Below are 23,017 nucleotides of genomic sequence, written 5' to 3' on the forward strand. Positions count from 1 at the left end.
TGTTCCCACGACGCTTTTTGCCACCCTTTCTTGCTGGTTTCTCAGTAGCCATGAAGCTTAACCTGAAAGGCTTCAAAACTTGCAAAGGCTTCTTGCGGCTAGTCAGACAAGAACTTGCTTTAGGTGAATTGATGTGACTCTGCAAGAATTCTGCAAATGAGTGCAGACTATGAGAACCAAGGGATTCTCCCATGGACATGTACCTGTGACAGCATTAGAGATGCGAGGGAAGGGGAAGAGGTCATATGCATTCTCAGATGATTTTGAAGATAAATCAGTTTGAAGACATTGACCTCATAGCGCGAAGATATTCACTTATTTGATGTGAGTTGGTTCCAGAGTTGTACAAATACACGAATAAGTACAAGTGAGGAATCTAACTTGTAATGAAGCATAAGTGAACATACTAGGCACATTATGAGATGCAGAGGGAGACAGATTCAACTTTGGAGATGTAGAAACTACTTTTGGTAAGGAAGGATGAATCCATCAGATCAAAAAGACAGTAAAAAGAGAGTTTTAATTACCACAGGAAGAACTGCTAGATGGAGGGGAAGTTGAGGCCGAGCAGTTCAACCTCTCGTGCCCTAACTTGGTGACGAGAGACAGCTACGGTGGCGGCGGAGAATATGAGGTCCGCGGCCGGCGAGAGGACGGCATCGGAGAAGTCGCGGCAGCTAAGCGCTTCGTCTCCTGCGTCGTCGAGTGCTAGCGGTGGCGCTAGGGTTTTTGGGAGGTGGCGAGGTGGAAGAAAATTTTTAACCACGATGGGATGTGCATTTATAAGGAAAGGGACAGCACATCATAATTACGCAGGTGCCCCTGGCGGTTCACATCTGACAGACACATGGCAAGCATGCAACACCTTGGGAGATGTTCCATGTTCCCACGCATGCCTGGATTTTTGGGGTGGTCGTTCCGAATTCTCCGGGTTTCAGGCAAATAGGATAAGGCATTAAAGACAGATGTAAATGTTTGTCAGATTGACTTCAGCTGACAAGGTCTAAGTGAAGACAATAGACAGTTTTCAATAGAATGCATATGATTTGGACAGATAGAGTTGTGGTAGAAGCATAGATAGGTTAGGGTCCGATCACATTCACTTAGTTCAAAAGATTCAACACGAAGCCATAGCCATAAGTGAATGCTGTAGAGGACAGAATACAAGTAGTATGCAACTAGTTTAGGGCCAAATCAATCATTTGAAGATAAATTTGAATACAAGTAAGAAATAAAGACAACTCAGTAATGAAGACTATGCAAACATTACGCCAAGAGAAGCACTTCAAACAGAAGTTTGGTGGTGGCGTTACCCACTGTCGGTGTCAAAACCGGCGGATCTCGGGTAGGGGGTCCCAAACTGTGCGTCTAGGCGGATGGTAACAGGAGCCAAGGGACACGATGTTTTTACCCAGGTTCGGGCCCTCTCGATGGAGGTAAAACCCTACTCCTGCTTGATTAATATTGATGATATAGGTAGTACAAGAGCGGATCTACCACGAGATTGGAGAGGCTAAACCCTAGAAGCTAGCCTATGGTATGATTGTTGTTCGTCCTACGGACTAAAACTCTCTGGTTTATATAAACACCAGAGGGGGCTAGGGTTACACAGAGTTGGTTACAATAGGAGGAGATCTTCATATCGTATCGCCAAGCTTGCCTTCCACGCCAAGGAAAGTCCCATCCGAACACGGGACGGAGTCTTCAATCTTGTATCTTCATAGTCCGGGAGTCCGGCCAAAGGTCATAGTCCGGCCATCCGGACACCCCCTAATCCAGGAATCCCTCAGTAGCCCCTGAACCAGGCTTCAATGACGACGAGTCCGGCGCGCAAGTTGTCTTCGGCATTGCAAGGCGGGTTCCTCCTCCAAATACTTCATAGAAGATGTTGAACACCAAGATAGTGTCCGGCTCTGCAAAATAAGTTCCACATGCCACCATAGAGAGAATAACATTTGCACCAATCTAATCTGCTGACGTATTCCGCAGCGTGACATCACGCCACGGCCAGGCTTTTATTCATTTTACTGTCCCACCTCAGCGCGTTTAGCGAGGCGGTTTCCTTGGCACGTCTTGTCAAAGCAGAGATCGTGTCCCCTTATTTTGGGATTCTCATCAATACGGGCGTGGGTAACCCAACCGCGCCATTAACCGCGGCGCTTGGGAGATAAGCGAGTTTTATTAGGCCGGTGGGGGCTCGTAATTTCGGCCGCCCATATAAGGGGATAAGAATCCGCCCTTTCCATTCACGCCTTCTTCCTCCTTTGCTTATTCGTCCCTGCTCGCTCGAGCTCCAACGCCCAAGCCCGCACTTCCCACCTCAACCTTCTCCGATCATGTCCGGAGCGGGAGGTAGATAGATGGCCTCCTCCGTCACGGAGGGGAAAATCAAAAAGCTGAGGAAGGCCGGATACCTGTCTGACGACATCGCACACCGGCTTCCAGATGTGGGGCAACTCATCCCCACCCCCAGGCCCCATGAGAGGGTTGTTTTTCTTCCCCATTTCCTCCGCGGACTGGGTTTTCCTCTTCATCCGTTCGTCCGGGGGCTCATGTTCTATTACAGCCTGGACTTCCACGATCTGGCCCCGAACTTCATCCTCAACATCTCGGCGTTCATCGTCGTGTGTGAGGCCTTCCTCCGCATCCAGCCTCATTTTGGCCTATGGCTGAAGATCTTCAGCGTCAAGCCGAAGGTCGTGGGCGGCCGCCAAGCGGAGTGCGGAGGTGCCATGGTGGGCAAGATAGCCAACATTACATGGCTCAAGGGCGCCTTCGTAGAGACTATCAAAGGGTGGCAATCGGGGTGGTTCTATATCACTGAGCCGCGTGACCCAGAATGGGCAGCGCCCCCGAATTCCGATCTGGCATCCCCACACGGCTCACATCTTGGAAAGAGACGGGCCTGTCATGGGGTAATTCGGCGAAAGTGACCGGACTTCAAACCTGCATCAAAGACCTGATCGGCAGGAAGGTTAAACTTTTCACCGTAGTCTAGGTCATGCTCTTCTGCCGGATTCTCCCGTGTCAACGACGGGTTTTCAGCTTGTGGGAGTTCGACCCGGCCCAGCACGAGACTCTGTCTCGACTCTTCGACACAAAGCATGAGGATGCCTGGAAGGTGCTATTCAAGAGTTCCGAGGTCTCCCCTCCCGTCACCGAGGATCACGGATTCTGCGCCAAGCGCCAAGCCAGCGCGGTGAGCTTAATTTTCCCTTTACGGGGTATTTGTTTTTCATAGATTTGATTCTATGTGGGATCTAAACTCCCATCTCTTTTAGCAGGATTGGTAGAAGAAGGCCGGACAGATCGACTGTCCGGCTCCCTTGCCCGAAGACCCAGCGGACGCTCGCTTAACGAAGCTGCTGGTTCCGGCACCTCACGTGGTGCTGGAGAAGAAGGCCAAGAAGAAGGCCACGGGGACTCGAAAGAGCTCCCGGCGCCTGGTGGTGTCGGATTCATCGCCCGACAACCCCGACGCACCCTCCGCCTCCGAAGACGAGGAGGAGGAAGAAGAAGAAGACGCCTCTCCCCCTCCAACGGGGGGAGGAAAGAAAAGAAAGGCCGCCCCAACTGGGGAGGACGGAGGGTTCAAGAAGGGGAAGACCCTTCTACCGGACTACGCCTCCGACGCCGAAGACGGCGGGGAGGAATGGCCATCCAGGGTCAAGCCCCTGGCAAAATTGTAAGCATCCGTATATTCGAATAACTTATGGCGCTTATCCGTTATTTGGCATTTTCTGACGCCGAATTTGGTCATGCAGTCCGCCCATGGCTCAGCTCGACGATTCGACGAGCGGCTCCTTGGATTCGTCGGATGTGAACAGTGCTTCACTTCCGACGGCCTCCTCCCCTCTCCCTACGGACGATGCCAAGGTGGAGTCCCGAAAAGGGACTAAACCAGGAGGAGGTGGTCCTGGAGGCGCCTCAAGGCGACCTCCCGGACTCCAGGCCAAAAGGGGGTAAGGCCCCCGAGGATCTAAGTCTGGTCCCGGGCCAGACACTGCTCCGGAACCATCAACGGGTCCAGAGTCCGACAGGCAGCGCCTTCATAAGAAGGGCAAGCCTACGACGCCGGCGGCCTCCGTCCATCCGGAGGCGCCGGACAATTTGCTGGAGGTCCTTAATGGCACTTCCATCGACAAGGAACACCGCACTGTTATGAGTGCGGTGATTCAGAAGGTTCAGTATGCCAAGAGCGGGCTGACAGAAGCCTCTACAAGCCTGTTAACAGGCTTTGAGGTATGTGTTAAAAAACATATAAAAAATGTTACCGCATAGACAGGAGCCCCTGATGCTCAGTTCGGCGTTCGGAAAGAAAAGCCGAGCTGAGGATCTAAAATGATATACGCAGGAGTCTAATAAAAATATGTCAATATGGGAATGCAGGTTGCGCTGCTGACCTCTGCCGCACTGACTGCGGAGGTCAATGCCTTGAAGGAGAACCTCGAGCGGTCTGAGAACGAGCTCGGCCGTGCCAAGAAGCAGCTCGAGGACAAGGAGGGTATGTAGTACCGCATGTAAATGTATATAGAAATACTTGGTTGCAAATAATGACAGGACCAACTTAAATGTTGCAGGGGCCACAACTGAGGTGGCGACACTAAAGGAGGCGGTCTCCAAGGCCGAAAACAGTGCGGCCCTGGAAGCACCGAGCAAGAGAAGCAGGAGGCGCGGGTGGCAGAGGTGCGGCAAGAGCTCCAGGCTCTCGTGGAAAAACACGAGAGTTTGGAGCGTGACTCAAAGACTCGAGAGTCCGAGCTCGCCTTGGCTCTTGAGAGTGCCAAAAACGCTAAGGCCGAAGCCCAGAAGGGCCTCCAGGAGATCGAGGCGATGAAGAAGATAGCGGTAGGTATGGCATTCTTTATGCAAAGCAAGAATATAAAAGTTATTTATCTGGTACTTACCCGAATCCGGAGCTCTCCAGGAGCATTCACCGATCTGCCCCGTAGTGTGTCTGATGCCGCCGCATACTACCGAGCCGAAGAGGGGAGCTCAACGGAAAAAGTGTTCTGGTCTCAGTATGCTGAGGCCGAACATCCGGTGCCCCTGAGCGACCAGCTGAAGCAGTTGGTCGAGCTCCACAAGGTGGCCGAAGGGCCTCATAGCTCAGCTGTGGCCTGGAGAAGACATGCCTGGGAGCTACTTCGGTCTGGTGCGACAGCAGGTGGACGCGTGTTCGTGGATTGAGGTCTTCAAGCGCTCCGTCTGTATCGAAGGTGCCCGTCGGGCCCTTTCCCGTGCTAAAGTGCACTGGGGCAAGCTGGACGCTGAGAAGCTTTTGACGGACGCGCCACCGCTGGGCAAGGAGTATCGCACGCCCGAGATGTATTATAAGGGCGTCCTGAAGGGTGCTCGCCGTATAGCGGACGAATGCTCCAAAGATGTAATTTTTGAGTAGACTCGCATCTGTTATCCTGTACGCTGAAAACTTTGTTCATATGCGTTAAGAAATGCTTGTTAATTTAAAATACTACCTTCTGTGCGGCCGTTTATCAAATCTGAGAGATGCAAGTCGTCGGCTTCGACCCCCATGCCATGAGTGCTGGGGTGTTCGGGATAAACCTGAGCGCTCTTGTTCCCATTCTTGGGTCCATCTAGGGAGGCGCTCAGCACAATGAACCAGGCCGTCGGACTTATAATGCTTTATCACTCTCACTTGGCCATAGAATTCTATAATTTTAAATTTCGGCGAAGCCCCTAGTATTCGAAAGACCGAGTTCGGGGCGCTATCCACTCCTAGGCCGGATAAGTCCGGTTCCTCGCTCTAAGCGGCATAAGTCTTTAAGGACTCGAAAAACCTCGCGAACAGCGACCGATCTCTCGCACTATCATGACGGTCAGTTTTAGCTTTCTCTACCGAGGTGTTAACCTAGCTCAACTGGGGCACAATCGTAGTAGTTCTCCCAGCGCTATCTTAGCCAACATTGCGGAACGTAAGGTACCAAAACATGGGAGCCGTGCAAACCCAACTATTGACCAAAGACATGATTCGGAGTCGATGCATATAGTGCTATAAGTTCGGGGTGCCACACTCATGAGAGTGATTGATCTTCTCACACCATGTTATGGGGTACTTAAGCCCCTGGTGTATTGGCCGTACCGAAGTGTACGGTTGCAGAATGTCATGACTGAACATGTTTGTATATATAAAAAATAGATGAGTACAATAATAGATAAGAGCTATGTATTGTTTATTAAAAAGGGGCTGCTGCGAAAGCAGAACGATACAAGTAGTGCGATAAGCAAGAGATGGGATTATTTGACATGTCCCACTTCAGGGGCAAGCTGCGGGATTTTCAGTAAAACAGGTATTAAGCTCGTTATAGAGACCACCTGGACATTTGACGCGGCTTGTTTCCTCCCTGGCTGTTGCATCATATGTTCGGCGAGTGTGTTGCCGGACAGGCCTTCGGAATAGTTGGGTCCTGAAAGTGTATAAAAAGGAAACGGCGGAAGAGGGAGTCCCTTAGTGCGGTTGAGCCGCATTATGGGCGTGCCGTAGTTGTGCCCCTCCCTTTATGCCCACGACATCTCTAAGGCGTAATTATGTACGTGTGGTACCGATATCACCATCTGGCGAGGGCTGGGGTTGGGGCCGCACTGCTATGCTTGCCCGGGATGTGCCAGTCGGATTTGTTGTAGGTTACTTCGGGCTCGCTTGACGTTGTCCGGACGTTTGACACCTGGATTGGAGAATTGCCTTGAGAGGCTACTCTGCACTTCCGCCGCCAAGGCCGCCATGTGCTCCTCCGTTCAGAGAGAGAGTTCGGTGTTTCCATTTACTGTGATGACTCTGCGAGGTCCTGGCATCTTGAGCTTGAGATATGCATAGTGCGACACCGCATTGAATTTTGCAAATGCGGTTCGTCCGAGCAGGGCCTGATAGCCACTGCGGAATGGGACTATGTCGAAGATTAACTCTTCGCTTCGGAAATTATCCGGGGATCCGAAGGCCACTTCGAGTGTAACTGAACCTGTATAGCTGGCTTCTACACCTGGTATGACACCTTTAAAGGTTGTCTTTGTGGGTTTAATCCTTGAGGGATCTATACCCATTTTTCGCACTGTATCCTGATAAAGCAGGTTCAGGCTGCTACCGCCATCCATTAGGACTCTGGTGAGGTGAAATCCGTCAATGATTAGGTCTAGGATGAATGCGGCGAATCCGCCGTGACGGATGCTAGTGGGGTGGTCCCTTCGATCAAAGGTGATCGGACAGGAGGACCATGGGTTGAACTTTGGGGCGACTGGCTCCAACGCATAGACGTCCTTGAGAGCATGCTTCCGCTCCCTTTTGGGGATGTGGGTTGCGTATATCATGTTCTCCGTCCGCACTTGCGGGGGGAATCCCTTCTGCCCTCTGTTGTTCGGCGGCCGGGGCTCCTCCTCGTCATCGCTACGTAGCCCCTTGTCTCTGGTTTCGGCACTTAACTTGCCTTCCTGCTTGAACACCCAACAATCCCTGTTGGTATGGTTGGCTGGTTGTTCGGGGGTTCCGTGTATCTGGCACGAGCGGTCGAGTATCCGATCTAAGTTGGATGGGCCCGGGGGATTTCTTTTGAATGGCTTCTTCCACTGACCGGGTTTAGAGCCACTGAATCCAGTGTTGACTGTCGTATCCACAGTATTTTCACCGTTAATTCGGCGCTTGTGCTTCTTGCGACGTGACCTGCCATTGTTATCCTTGGTATCCGAATTGCCAAGGCTCTTGGTTATGTTATTGATGCGAGCTAGCCAGTTGTCTTCTCCCGCACAAAAGCAGGTCATGAGTGTCGTGAGGGCTGCCATAGATTTCGGCTTTTCCTGTCCTAGGTACCGGGCAAGCCATTCATCTCGGATGTTGTGCCTGAAGGCTGCAAGGGCCTCGGCGTCCGTACAGTCGACTATTTGATTTTTCTTGGTTAGGAACCATGTCCAGAATTGCCCGGCTGATTCCTCTGGCTGCTGGATTATGTGGCTTAGTGTAACGCCCCGGATTCAATGCGCCAGGTGTCTGCCAGTTATTCGCCGTCGTTGCCATGTCATTTGCTTGCGTGTTGCATTTTATCATGTCATCATGTGCATCTCATTTTGCATACGTGCTCGTCTCATGCATCTGAGCATTTTCCCCGTTGTCCGTTTTGCAATCCGGCGCTCCTATGCCCTCAGGCGTTCCCCTTTTCATCTCCTATTGTGAGTGGGTGTTAAACTTTCTCGGAATGGCCCGAGGCTTGCCAAGTGGCCTTGGTATACCACCGGTAGACCGCCTGTCAAGTTTCGTGCCATTTGGAGGTCGTTTGATACTCCAACGGTTAACCGGGTAACCGTAAAAGCCTCCTTCTCTTTGCAGCCCAACACCCCCTCCAAAGTGACCCAAAACCCATCTAACTCCCATCCATGCTCTCGGTCGTTCGATCACGAACGTGTGGGCGAAAACCGCTCCTCATTTGGACTCTCCTAGCTCCCTCTACCTATTTATATGTGCCTTCCCCCGAAAAATCGCAGATGAACCCTAACCCTCTCCCTCCTCGCGCGCCGGACACGTCCGCGCCACCGACGGACATGTTCGCCGCCCCGCAGCCACGTCAATCCAGCCTATCAGAGAGCGACACGTCAGCCGCCGTCGCGCCCCGCCCAATCCGCCGCCGCCATGTGGCCTCCCCGCGCCTCCACCGCCGCCGGCCCACGCGGGCCCAGATCCGGCCTGCCAGGCCCGCGCGCCGCCGCCGCGCAGCCCGCGCCGCCGCCGCGCAGCCCGCGCCGCCGCCCCACCTCTCCGGTCGTGCCCCGCCGCCTCTCGCGCCGGCCACGGCCGCCGCCGTCGCCCGTGGCCTCCCCGCGCCCTCGCCCGCCGCCTAAGCCGCTGCTCCGGCCGCCACTCCTCCACCTCCGCCTCCGTCCCGCTCGCCGCCGGTCGCCCCGACCACCACCGCGGCGCCTCGCCGCCGGAGCGCCTCGTCGTCGACCTCCTCCGCCTCCCCGCGCCGGGATCCGGCCGGATCCGGCGAGATCCGGCCTGGATCCGCCATCTCCGGCCACCCCGGCGTCTTCCCCGTCGTCTCCGGCGAGTTTTCCGGCCGCCTCAAAGTCCGTGCAGATCCAGAGGTTGACCTCGAATCCACTAAGTCCCAGATTTTTGTCATTTTCATGGAATGTTTGACGCATCATATCTCTGCATCCGTAGCTCCGTTTCATGCGTGTAATATGTCAAATTGTTCGTCTCAACGAGTACATCATTTCGTTCCATTGCATCATATTCATTTGAGGTCATCTTGATGCCTGAATCATCGTTGTAAGAGTGCTTCATGATGTTTTCTGCTGTCTGTTATCAGAACGAGCTCTTTTGTCATTTTTGCCATGATTAATGTGTGCATCCTATGAGGTTGATGTCTTCATGTGTTTTGATCTATGCCATGTCTTCTTTACAGAGGTGCTTACCATGTATTTTTGTGATCAATGTGGTGACTAGCACAAGCATGCAAACTAGGCATCGTGATGTTGCTGATTTTAGTCCCTGTTCTACTGTTATTTTGATGCCATGAAAACTTGTTGCTACAGAGAGATCCATGCATATTTTGAGATACTTCAGTAAGGATGTTTTGAACAATAGGTTATTGTCTATCCATTAATGCCCTTTGTTGCAATTATGGAGTAGTCTAGCATCTCATTTTCGTGCTCTACTTTTGCTTCAAAATGTTTCCTGGCAGATTGTTTACATGTTATTCAATTTGGCCAAGGTTGCTATAGTGGATCCTTGCATGCTATGGACTTGTTCTTGCCTTGGATTGTTACATAAACATGTCTTCTTGATGATGCTATTCTTATCTTGTCATGCAATGACTTGTGGTGAGTGAATCGAGCTTGTTAAGTAGTGTACATGATGTTGCTGTTTTGCTAGGCTGAATCTGTTATTTCGTGATGCTATATAAACATGTTGCTACTAATCATTCTATGCATAATCTGGAGATGTTCTATAAACATGTTTTGATCTACATGTCATCCTCTATCCATCCATGCCCCTGGTTGCATTTATAGGTTGTTGTAGCTTGTTGTAATCTTGCTCTAAACTTGCTTCATAATGTTGTTGTCAGCCTGTTAACATTAAGTTCAGTTGTTTCCATGTGTTTTGCTAGTGTTCCATGCACCCTATGAACTTGCTCTTGCCATGCTTAGCTTCACAAATATGTCTTCTTACTGTTGGTTGCCTTGCCATGCTATTTATTGCCCTGTAGAGAGTTGCACAAACTCATCTACATGCCTTCATAATTCTGTTTCTGCCATGTTTGAATCTGTAATATAACTTGCTATGGTTACATGGGTGCCATCATATTTTCTGTTCCTTTTTGGCTTATGGTCAGTAAGGGACTTTTGATCTATGCATTTAGTAGATTCATTCCATACCTTTGTTTGCCATGATAAGTTCTTGTAACATGTTCTTTGATAGCTCTAAACATTGCATCGTGATGTTATTTTCTGCACAGTCTGAAATTGTTATAACTTGCAATCTTACCATGTGTGTTTGAGCATGTTTTAGTGATTTCTGGAGATAGTTCAGTGTTCATGTTTTGTTATGCTTTACCTGTACATCATGCCCATGCCTTTTTTTATTATGTTGAGATGTTGTAGCAAGTCGTTTTGATGCTTGCAATATGCCTAGTTGCTGTTTTGGACAGATTGTTGCTATAACTTGTTTCATATGCATGTGTTGAACCGTTGCTCCGTTTTGAGTGTGCTCCATATGAAACTTGCTTGATTTTGCATGTAGTTTCATATTATCATATTGCATCCATGTTTTGAGGTGTTTTCTTGATGTTTGGGTGCATTTTGCATCAATGCCATGTTTATCTTGTGTTGCTCATATCTTCTAGGCCGTAGCTCCGAACTAAATGAACTTTATATGTAACTTGACTAGAATCTCATGTAGATCATCTTTGTGCATCTTAACTTGTTGTTTAACAACTTCAACTTAATGTTTATTCAGATCTGGACCAATTTCGAAACTTGCATATGAGGACTTGCCGGAATTGTTATATGTTGTTCCCGACCTCATTTAAACTTGCTTTGATGTGTTGCTCTTGTTTGCATCATCTCTTGCCATGAGTAGCCTCATCTAGATTTGTCATGCATCATGCTTGTTGCGCATCATGTCTTGTTTATGTGTGGGGTGTTTACTATGTTGTGTGCTTCTTTTCGATAGTTCCTGTTTCGTTGCGATCGTGAGGATTCGTTCGTCTACGCTTGGTTCGCTTCATCCGTTCGTCTTCTTCATGGACTCGTTCTTCTTCCTTGCGGGATTTCAGGCAAGATGACCGCTACCCTGGATCTCACTACTATCATTGCTATGCTAGTTGCTTCGTTCTATCGCTATGCTGCGCTACCTATTACCTGTTTATCAAGCCATCCCAAATTGCCATGTCAGCCTCTAACCTTTGACACCTTTCCTATGCAAACCGTTGTTTGGCTATGTTACCGCTTTGCTCAGCCCTCTTATAGCGTTGCTAGTTGCAGGTGAAGTTGAAGATTTCTCCATGGTGGACAGGATTTTGGTTGGGATATCACAATATCTCTTATATTATTAATGCATCTATATACTTGGTAAAGGGTGGAAGACTCGGCCTTTTGCCTAGTGTTTTGTTCCACTCTTGCCGCCCTAGTTCCCATCATACCGGTGTTATGTTCCCGGATTTTGCATTCCTTACGCGGTCGGGTGATTTATGGGACCCCCTTGACAATTCGCTTTGAATAAAACTCCTCCAGCAAGGCCCAACCTTGGTTTTACCATTTGCCTCACGACCACCTATACTTTTACCTTGGGAGTCACTCTCTCGAGGGTCATCTTTATTTTAGCCCCCCCCCCGGGCTAGTGCTTGTCTAAGTGTTGGTCCGAACTGAGCAGCCATCGGGGCCACCTCGGGGCAACTCGAGGGCTGGTTTTACTCATAGCTTGACTTATTCGGTGTTGCCCTGAGAACGAGATATGTGCAGCTCCTATCGGGATTGTCGGTGCATTGGGCGCTTTGCTGGTCTTGTTTTACCATTCTCAAAATGTCTTGTAAACCGGGATTCCGAGTCTGATCGGGTCTTCCTGGGAGAAGGTTTATTCCTTCGTTGATCGCGAGAGCTTTTCATGGGCTAAGTTGGGACACCCCTGCAGGGTATAATCTTTCGGAAGCCGTGCCTGCAGGTATAGGCAGATGGGAATTTGTTAATGTCCGGTTGTAGATAACTTGACACTAGATCCGAATTAAAACGCATCAACCGTGTGTGTAGCCGTGATGGTCTCTTTTCGCCGGAGTCTGGGAAGTGAACACGGTCTTTGGGTTATGTTTGATGTAAGTAGGAGCTCAGGATCACTTCTTGATCATTGCTAGCTTCATGACCGTTCCGCTTGATTCTCTTCTCGCTCTTATTTGCGTATGTTAGCCACCATATATGCTTAGTCGCTGCTGCAGCCTCACCACTTTACCCCTTCCTTTCCCCTTAAGCTTTGCTAGTCTTGATACCCATGGTAATGGGATTGCTGAGTCCTCGTGGCTCACAGATTACTACAACAACAGTTGCAGGTACAGGTTCATGCGATGATCATGACGCGAGAGCGATGCTTGCTTGCGTTGAGTTCTTCTTCTGCTTCTTTGATCAGGGGATAGGTTCCAGGTCGGCAGCCTGGGCTAGCAGGGTGGATGTCGTTTGAGTTTCTGTTTGTGTTTCATCCGTAGTCGGATGATGACCTTATGTATGATGATGTTGTATTCATGTGGCATTGTATGCCTTATGTATGTATCCCCATCTATTATGTAATGTTGATGTAATGATATCCACCTTGCAAAAGCATTTCAATATGCGGGTCTATCCTTTGGTGGGACCTTCGAGTTCCTTTTGGATAGGGTCGCATATTGGGCGTGACACTTAGGTCATCGGCGTTTGGTGGCCGCACATAAGTGCCCTGGAAATTGTCCAGGAATGCGGATTCCAGGTCCTCCCAGCAACTAATTGACTCTACTGGCAGGCTGTTAAGCCAATGTTGAGCTGGTCCTTTAAGCTTGAGCGGGAGGTATTTGATGGCGTGTAGATCATCACCACGGGCCATGTGGATATGAAGGAGATAATCCTCGATCCATACCGCGGGATCAGTTGTGCCATCGTATGATTCGATGTTTACGGGCTTAAAACCCTCGGGGATTTGATGATCCATTACTTCGTCTGTGAAGCATAGTGGGTGTGCGGCGCCCCTGTACTGGGCTATATCACGACGTAGCTCGAATGAGCTTGGTCTATTGTATTCGGCCTGGCCGTACTTATCATCTCCGGCGTGACGGCTAGCGTCACGTGAAGCGGGGCGCCCATGCGATCCGCAGATCGATCTTGTTTGCCTTGCCTTGTTCTCCAATATGTCTCGCAGGTCTGTTGCGTCTCCCCGTACTCTGGTATGTTTTGAGTGGTACCGGGGTGCGGCTTGGGTCGAGGACCTGAAGGCCTCTCTGTCGCGGCCACGGGGTGGCCGATCGGGCGCATCGTACGCTAGTGATGTAGGTTTAGTTGCTTCCTCCTCAAGTTAGGGTAGCAGCCTGCGCTTTGGGTAGCTCTTGGAGGGGCGCTCGAGTTTATACTCTTCGGCCGCCAGGACTTCGGTCCATCTGTCTACTAGCAAGTCTTAGTCAGCTCTAAGCTGCTGCTGTCTTTTCCTGAGGCTACTTGTCGTGGCCATAAGCATGCGTTTGAAATGCTCTTGTTCGACGGGATCCTCTGGCACGACGAATTCATCGTCGTCCAGGCTTGCCTCGTCTTCGGAGGGAGGCATAAAGTTGTCGTCCTCAACCACTCTGTCGGCTGCCCTCTCATGAGGGTTGGCTCCTTCGTCCTCGTGCACTGAATCCTGCTGGAGGGGGTTATCTTCGGCACGGTCCGGCGTATTGTTATCTCCAATGCCGGAATCGCCGTTTTTGCTTTGGCGGGACTTAGATGGAGCCGCTGACGTCGGCGCTTGGGTTGCTTCTTGGAGGGGTCATCCTCCGTTTTTTCCTCGCCATCCCCTGCTTTGGGGGTGTCCACCATGTATATGTTATATGACGAGGTGGCTTTCCAGTTCCCTATAGGTGCTGGTTCTTGGTCGTCTCCTTCATCGGCGTCCATACCGTCGATATCTTTGGAGTCAAAGTCGAGCATGTCGGTTAAATCATCGATAGTGGCTACAAAGTGGGTGGTTGGTGGGCCTCGAATTTCTTCGTCGTCCGTATCCCAACCATGTTGACCATAGTTCGGCCGGGGCTCTCCTGACAAAGAGAGAGACCTTAGTGAATTCAGGATATCGCCAAAGGGTGAGTGCTGAAAGACGTCCGTGGCGGTGAACTCCATGATCGGAGCCCAACCGGGTTCGATCGGAAGAGGTGCGGGGTATATGGAGTCCGGAACGTTGTCCGGCACCTTGAAGTCACGGGCCCTGCAAAGGACTAGGCGGGTATTCGGCTCTATCGCCGTAGAGATTGCGGCTCCCGGGGTGGCGTCCAAGCGTCCATCCCCGACTAGCGCAGTCGGCTCCGAGCTAATGGTCGGAGCGGGCAGTTGAGCGATGCTTTGGGCGTTGTCCGGCGGCAGAGCTAGATCATGCCCATCGTGACAGTGCGGCGTGCTCGGCCGTGGCTCGAATCCGTCGAAGATCAAGACCCCGCGGATGTCGGCCGTGTAGTTTAAACTTCCGAACCTGACCTGATGGCCAGGGACGTAGCTTTCAATCTGCTCCAGATGGCCAAGCGAGTTGGCCCGCAATGCGAAGCCGCCGAATACGAAGATCTGTCCGGGGAGAAAGGTCTCACCCTGGACCGCGTCGTGGTTGATGATCGAAGAAGCCATCGGGCCTAAGGGCGACGACACAGAGGAACTCTCAAAGAAATCACCAATGTCGGTGTCAAAACTGGCGGATCTCGGCTAGGGGGTCCCGAACTGTGCATCTAGGCGGATGGTAACAGGAGACAGGGACATGATGTTTTTACCCAGGTTCGGGCCCTCTCGATGGAGGTAAAACCCTACTCCTGCTTGATTAATATTGATGATATGGGTAGTACAAGAGTGGATCTACCACGAGATCGGAGAGGCTAAACCCTAGAAGCTAGCCTATGGTATGATTGTTGTTCGTCCTACGGACTAAAACTCTCCGGTTTATATAGACACCGGAGGGGGCTAGGGTTACACAGAGTCGGATACAATAGGAGGAGATCTTCATATCGTATCGCCAAGCTTGCCTTCCACGCCAAGGAAAGTCCCATCCGGACATGGGACGGAGTCTTCAATCTTGTATCTTCATAGTCTGGGAGTCCGGCGAAAGGTCATAGTCCGGCCATCCGGACACCCCCTAATCCAGGACTCCCTCACCCACCGTATAGGAAGTATTAGACCCAGACACGACACACAATTATCGTGGCGCTCTGCATTAATGTATTCAGACTTGGAATGTATGTCTTCATTGATTGAAGATATACGTTACTTCGTATGTTGCACATTTAAGTCATCAAAATGCATAAGTGTTAGGATGTGTGTCCCATTCACAGGACATTTGAGGATTCCAAGATATTTAGCTCACACCGCAACTTGCAAAACCTTTTCTCGTCCAAGGGCTTTGTGAAGATATCAGTCAATTGCTCTTCAGTGTTGACGTGGATGATATCAATGTCTTCCTTCATAACATGATCTCCAAGGAAGTGATGACGAATCTCCATATGCTTTGTCTTCGAGTGATGAACTGGATTGTTGGTAATCTTGATGGCACTCTCATTGTCGCAGTAGAGTGGCACCTTCTTTAGGTGTATACCATAGTCCTTGAGAGTTTGCTTCATCCAGAGAAGCTGAGCACGGCAAGATCCAGCAGCAATGTATTCAGATTCAGCAGTGGAGAGAGATAGACAGTTCTGCTTCTTTGAAGACCAACAGACAAGTGATCGTCCCAGAAAGTGACATGTGCCTAATGTGGACCTGTGATCAACCTTGTCACCAGCATAATCAACATCTAAGAATTCAACTATATCAAACTCTGAGCCCTTTGGATACCATAATCCTAGTGTTGGGGTGTAAGCCAAATATCGAAGTATTCGCTTCAGAGCTAAGTGACGCGATTCCTTTTGTGCCGCTTGGAATCGGGCACACATGCAAACAGTAAGCATTATATCTGGCCTAGATGCACATAAAGAAAGCAAAGAACCAATCATGGAGCGGTATACCTTTTGGTCGAATTCTTTACCATTGTCGTCTGGACCTAGATGACTTTTGGTTATCATTGGCATCGTGTATCCTTTATAGTCTTGCATTCCAAACTTCTTCAGGCAATCTTTGACATATTTTTCTTGAGAGATGAAGATGCCGTTGCGTTGCTGACGGATTTGGAGACCCAGAAAGAACTTCAGTTCACCCATCATGGACATCCGATATTGCTCTTGCATCATATGACCAAACTCATCACTGTATTTCTTGTTGGTGCAGCCGAAGATAATGTCATCCACATATATTTGCCACACAAATAGTTCACCATCATAAGTCTTCGTGAATAGAGTAGGATCCAGTGAACCAGGTTTGAAGCATTTGCTCTTCAGGAAGTTCTTGAGCGTATCATACCAAGCGCGAGGGGCTTGTTTGAGGCCATACAGTGCCTTGTTGATCTTGTACACCATATCAGGATGTTTTGGATCTTCAAAGCCAGGAGGTTGTGCAACATATACTTCTTCTTCTACCTTTCCATTGAGAAAAGCACTCTTCACATCCATTTGATATAGGAGAATGTTGTGATGATTTGCATAGGCAAGAATTATGTGAATAGCTTCAAGCCTTGCCACAGGAGCACAAATTTCATTAAAGTCAACCCCTTCCACTTGAGTGTAGCCTTGAGCAACTAGACGACCTTTGTTTCTGACCACTTGACCATGTTCATCTTGCTTGTTGCGATATATCCATTTGGTGCCAATGATATTGTGCTTCCGAGGATCAGGACGCTTGACCAGTTCCCAAACATTGTTCAACTCAAACTGTTGGAGCTCTTCTTGCATGGCTTGAATCCATTCAGGTTCCATGAAGGCTTCAGTCACTTTCGTGGGTTCTGAGATTGAGACGAATGCAAAGTGTCCACAAAAATTGGTGAGTTGTGGTGCTCTTTGTGTGGCTCTTGAACGAGTGAGTGGACCAGGTGCATTGAGGCTACCAATCATCTTCTCAATCTGTACTTCATTTGCAACACGAGGATGAGCAGGATGAAGATTTTGCTCTTGCTGATCATTGTCATCATTTGGGGAATTGTCTTATTTCGCCAGTTCCCATTTGCTTGATTGACTCTCTAGGGGATAACTCATCTAGCACATTTGGCAGGTGCTCTCTTTGCGAGCCGTTAGTCTCATCGAACCGCACATCCATAGTTTTAACTACTTTATAGTGAAAGAGGTTGAAGACTCTGTAGGAGTGCGAATCCTTTCCATAACCAAGCATAAAACCTTCATGTGCTTTCGGTGCAAATTTTGAAGTGTGATGAGGATCCTTGATCCAGCACCTAGCACCAAATACTCTGAGGTAACTTACATTTGGCTTCTTACCAGTTAGGAGCTCATAGGAGGTTTTCTTCATAAGCTTGTGAAGATAAACACGGTTGATGACGTGGCATGCAGTGTCAATGGCTTCAGGCCAGAACTTTCGTGGAGTCTTGTACTCATCAAGCATCGTTCGGGCCATCTCAATAAGAGTTCTGTTCTTGCGCTCGGTGATGCCATTCTACTGAGGTGTGTAAGGAGCACAAAACTCATGAGTGATGCCCATGGTATCTAGGTAGAGGTCGAGGCCGGTGTTCTTGAACTCAGTGCCGTTCTCGCTTCTGATGTGCTTGATCTTGACACCGTAGTTCGTCATGGCACGGTTGGGAAAGCGTCTGAAGACATCCTGCACTTCAGTCTTGTAGAGGATTATATGCACCCAAGTGTATCGAGAGTAATCATCAACAATGACGAAGCCATAGAGGCAGGCAGTAGCATTGAGAGTGGAATAGTGAGTAGGGCCAAATAAGTCCATGTGCAACAGCTCGAAGGGTTGAGACGTGGTCATGATAGTCTTCGAGGGATGCTTGGCTCCTGTCATCTTTCCGGCTTCGCAGGCGCCACACAAATGATCCTTCTTGAACTTGACGCCTTCGATGCCCTCAACATGCTTCTTCTTCGCGAGAGTGTGCAAGTTCCTCATGCCAGCATGCCCTAGCCTTCGATGCCAGAGCCGGCATTCTGAAGCTTTTGCTAGAAGACATACGACCATCTGTGGACCTTCTGAGAAATCTACCATATACAGATCATCTTTTCGATATCCTTAAAAGACTAGAGACTTGTCAGATTCCATCAGTACAAGGCAGCGATATTTTCCAAATAGCACAATCATGTTTAAGTCACAAAGCATTGAGACAGACATTAAGTTGAAACCAAGGGACTCAACAAGCATCACTTTATCCATGTGCTGATCCCTTGATATTGCAACTCTACCTAAACCCAATACCTTGCTTTTACTAGTGTCAACAAGTGTGATGTGGCTCTTGTCTGATGGACGCAGCGTTGAATCCATCAGAAGACTTCGATCGCCAGTCATGTGATTAGTGCATCCACTGTCCATAATCCATTCTGAAGCACGAGGTGTCGTAGCCAACAGTGCAGTTTGGGGGATAGGCTTCACCAAGAGAGTTGTGAAGCAGAAACATTTGACGAACAAGTGGAACATGGAAATTCAGGTCTTGATTAGGATAGACAGGATGAGTATCAAGAAAATCTGAAGTGAAATACATAGTAAGACCATTTGGGCATTTTATCTTGCGCCCAACAATATTTTTAAGGTCTCCAGCATTAGCTTCGGATGCTTTTGATTTCCGGCTGGAGACCTTTCCCTACAAAAGAGAGTTAAGTTTTCTTAACCACCCACATCTTCAGGGGTGGCTTAGAAGCAATGAGTCTAAGTGCAGCATTTGAGAATTTTGGCTTCTGAGCCCTAGTAAATAGCCTTGCAGGGGGTGAATAATACTCATGTGAATAATCAGAAAAGTTCTTGGTTCTATGAACATAGCGGTTCAATGAAGCACGCTCATATTCATGGGTCTGAGTATGATTTCCCTACAAAACGTTGACGTTAGGGTGACTCGTATGAGTCCATGGTCTGTATGAAGCCTTAGGACCATATGAAGCCTTTGGTATGGGGTTTGTCTTCTTCACATGTGGTGTCATGATGACATTCACAGGAAGATTCTCAAGAGCACTTTTAGGTACCCATATCTTCTTCATAGGTGGTCCATTCCTGCAGTTAGTACCAATATACCTGGCAAACACTTCACCATTCTGATTCTTAAATAGTTTATAGTTTGCATCAAAGGATTCATCAATGATAATAGGGTTAGCGCAAGTGAAACCAGATAAGGTGGATGGATCTACTGAAGGTTCCTTTGCAGCAACCCATGTGGTTTCGGGGTACTGCTCAAGCTTCCAGTACACCCATCAACATTCACTTTCCTCTCGAACCCAATACCCTCTTTTATAGGGTTTCGGTTCAGAATCTGCTTTTTGAGGACATCACATAATGTCTGATGCCCTTTGAGACTTTTGTACATCCCTGTCTCAATTAGTGTCTTCAACCTGGCATTCTCATCAGCAATAGTAGTGGTATCCTCAACAGAGGGGTTAGTTACCACATCAGTAGTTGAAGATATTGCAACAGGAGCAGCAGAACATCCAGCAACAGAAACAACATTATCACGCTCAATTCATTTTAAACATGGTGGTTCAAATCCTTCCGGAGAGGGACTGATCTGTTGAGCGCGAAGTGACTCGTTCTCCTTTTAAAGATCTTCATGATCCGATCTCAATTTCTCAAGTTCCTGCTTCCTTTGAAGATAATCGTAAGAAAGCTTTTCATGAGATGTTGATAGGGTTTCATGACGACCTTCAAGTTCCTGGTACTTAACATGAAGATTTTTTATGTCTTCAATTAAGGACTGAGTCTTAGTCATTTCTACGTCCAATAGGTCATCGCTTTTGTCTAACAGTTTTTGAATATGTTCCATAGCTTTCTGTTGTTCAGTTGCAATTTTAGCAAGTTTTTTGTAGCTGGGTTTGGATTCACCATCAGAGTCATCTTCACTTGATGTTTTAAAGTAAGCATTGCAAGAGTTTACCTTGGCACCACGTGCCATGAAGCAGTAGGTGGGAGCCGAGTCGTTCTCGTCATTAGTGTTGGTGACGGAGTCATTGTCTTCAGTGTTGAAGATGGACTTGGCGACGTAGGCTGTAGCTAGAGCCAGACTTGCGATACCAGAGTCAGACTCCTCCTCAGACTCCACCACTTCCTCCTCAGAAGCAGACTCCTCCTCTGAATCCATTTCCTTGCCAACAAAAGAACGTGCCTTGCCTGATGAGCTCTTCTTATGTGATGAAGACTTAGAGGAAGATTTGGAACAAGACATTGAGGATTTCTTCTTCTTCTTGTCATCAGAATCATATTCTTTGTTTTTCTTTTTCTTCTTCTCATTGTCCCACTGTGGACATTCAGGGAGGTAGTGGCCAGGTTTCTTGCACTTGTGACAGGTTCTTTTCTTGTTGTCATAGGTGGAAGCTTCATCCTCCCTTGAGCTGGATCGTGAAGACTTTCTGAAGTTTTTCTTCCTGGTGAATCTCTGGAACTTCTTCACAAGCATAGCAAGCTCCTTTCCAATGTCTTCAGGTTCATCAGAATTGCAGTCAGATTCTTCTCCAGACAAGGAAACCGCAGCCTTTGCCTTCAAGGCACGAGTTCGGACGTAGTTGGGGCCATAGATATCTCGTTTCTCAGATAGCTGGTACTCATGTGTGTTGAGCCTCTCTAGTATGTCAGACGGATCGAGTGTCTTGAAATCAGGGCGTTCTTGTATCATCAGGGCTAAGGTGTCAAATGAGCTGTCGAGAGATCTCAGCAGTGCCTTCACAATTTCATGCTTCGTAATGTCAGTTGCACCGAGTGCATGGAGCTCATTGGTGATATCAGTGAGGCGATCAAACGTGAGCTGGACGTTCTCGTTGTCGTGCCTTTTGAAGCGGTTGAAGAGGTTGCGAAGAGTACTGATTCATTGATCCCGCTGTGTTGAGACGCCTTCATTGACCTTGGAGAGCCAGTCCCAGACTAGCTTCGACGTTTCCAGAGCGCTCACACGGCCATACTGCCCTTTGGTCAGATGACCACAAATGATGTTCTTGGCAGTAGAGTCCACATGAATGAACTTCTTCACATTAGCGGGGGTGACACCTTCACCAGTCTTGGGAACGCCATTCTTGAAGACATACCACAGGTCGACATCAATGGCTGCAAGATGCATGCGGATCATATTCTTCCAGTAGGAATATTCAGTGCCATCAAAGATGGGACACGCAGCGGAGACCTTGATTATCCCTACAGTCGACATAGCTAAAACTCCAAGTGGTTAAACCGAATCACACAGAACAAAGGAGTACCTTGCTCTGATACCAATTGAAAGTGCTAGTTATCGACTAGAGGGGGGGTGAATAGGCGATTTTTATGAAAGTCTTCAAAACATGGGAGTTTCAAAGACAAACAGGAGAAACAACACTATACGTATGCAGTGGAAGGTTGACTACACTAGACAAGCCATAGTCAAGTATTCAATGAAGTGAAAGCATGAAGACTATTAGCAGCTAGGTAGTAAGGATCAGGGTGGAAGATAGTATGAAGCCAATCAGGACAAGTACTCAAACAGTGAAGTCAAACAGATTATGCAAGCAGGCAATGACTTCACGAAGACAAACTATAAGTAAAGAGAAGTGAGAGATAGAACCAATAGCTTCAGGAAGACAGTGGTTTGTTCGACCAGTTCCAGTTGCTGTGACAACTGTACGTCTGGTTAGGGAGGCTGAGATTTAACTCAGAAGACCGCATCTTCACCTTATTCCCCTTGAGCTAAGGACACCTAGTCCCCGCCCAATCACTCTGGGAAGTCTTCAAGGTAGACTTCCAAACCATCACAGACTTCGTTCACCGGCAATCCACAATGACTCTTGGATGCTCAGAGCGCGACGCCTAACCGGCTGGAGGATTCACAGTCCTCAAGTATAACAAGTCTTTAGATCACGTGGACAGAAAGACTTCAGTGATGCCAAACACTCTCTGGGCTCTGGGTGGTTTGGGCTTTGTCCTCGCAGGACTCTATCTCTCAAAGGCTTCGGAGGTGGGTTGCTCTCAAACGACAAAAGTCGTATCTAACTCTAAGCAGCCACCAATTTATGGTGTAGGGGGTGGGCTATTTATAGCCACTAGGCAACCCGACCTGATTTTTCTGAAATGACCCTGGGTCACTAAGGAACTGACACGAGTCACAACGGTCAGATTTCAAACACACGCGGTAGCTTGACTTGGGCTACAAGTAAAGCTGACTTATCCGACTCTGGATAAGATTTGCTCTCATTGTCTTCGCTCGAAGACATAGGATTTGGTGGAGCATCACTTCAGTCACTCTGACTTTGTTCACTTGGACCCCACTTAACAGGGCGGTGGTTCCTATGACTCAACAAAGAAGAAAAGGAAACAACAAAACCACTAAGTCTTCATGCTCCATAGTCTTCACTCAATTCTTCTCATGTCATAGTCTTCAATGTGAATATCTTCACAGACCACCATTGTCTTTAATGTCTTCACACATTTTTGGGGGTCATCCCCGGTAGGTAAACTGAATCAATAAGGGACTACTACCTGTGTTATCCTGCAATTCTCACAAACACATTAGTCCTTCAACTAGGTTTGTCGTTAATACTCCAAAACCAACTAGGGGTGGCACTAGATGCACTTACAGGCATAATTATCCATCACTGATCCATTGCCTATGAGCTTTTCATATATTGTTCTCCGCTTATTTACTTTTTCGTTGCTGCTGTTACAACTACTACAAAAACCCAAAAACATTTATCTTTACTGTTGCTACTGTTACCATTATTATCATACCACTTTTGCTACTAAATACTTTGCTACAGATACTAAGTTATCCTGGTGTGGTTGAATTGAC

The sequence above is a fragment of the Triticum aestivum genome, chromosome 7B (assembly GCF_018294505.1).
Source record: "Triticum aestivum cultivar Chinese Spring chromosome 7B, IWGSC CS RefSeq v2.1, whole genome shotgun sequence".
Lineage (NCBI taxonomy): Eukaryota > Viridiplantae > Streptophyta > Magnoliopsida > Poales > Poaceae > Triticum > Triticum aestivum.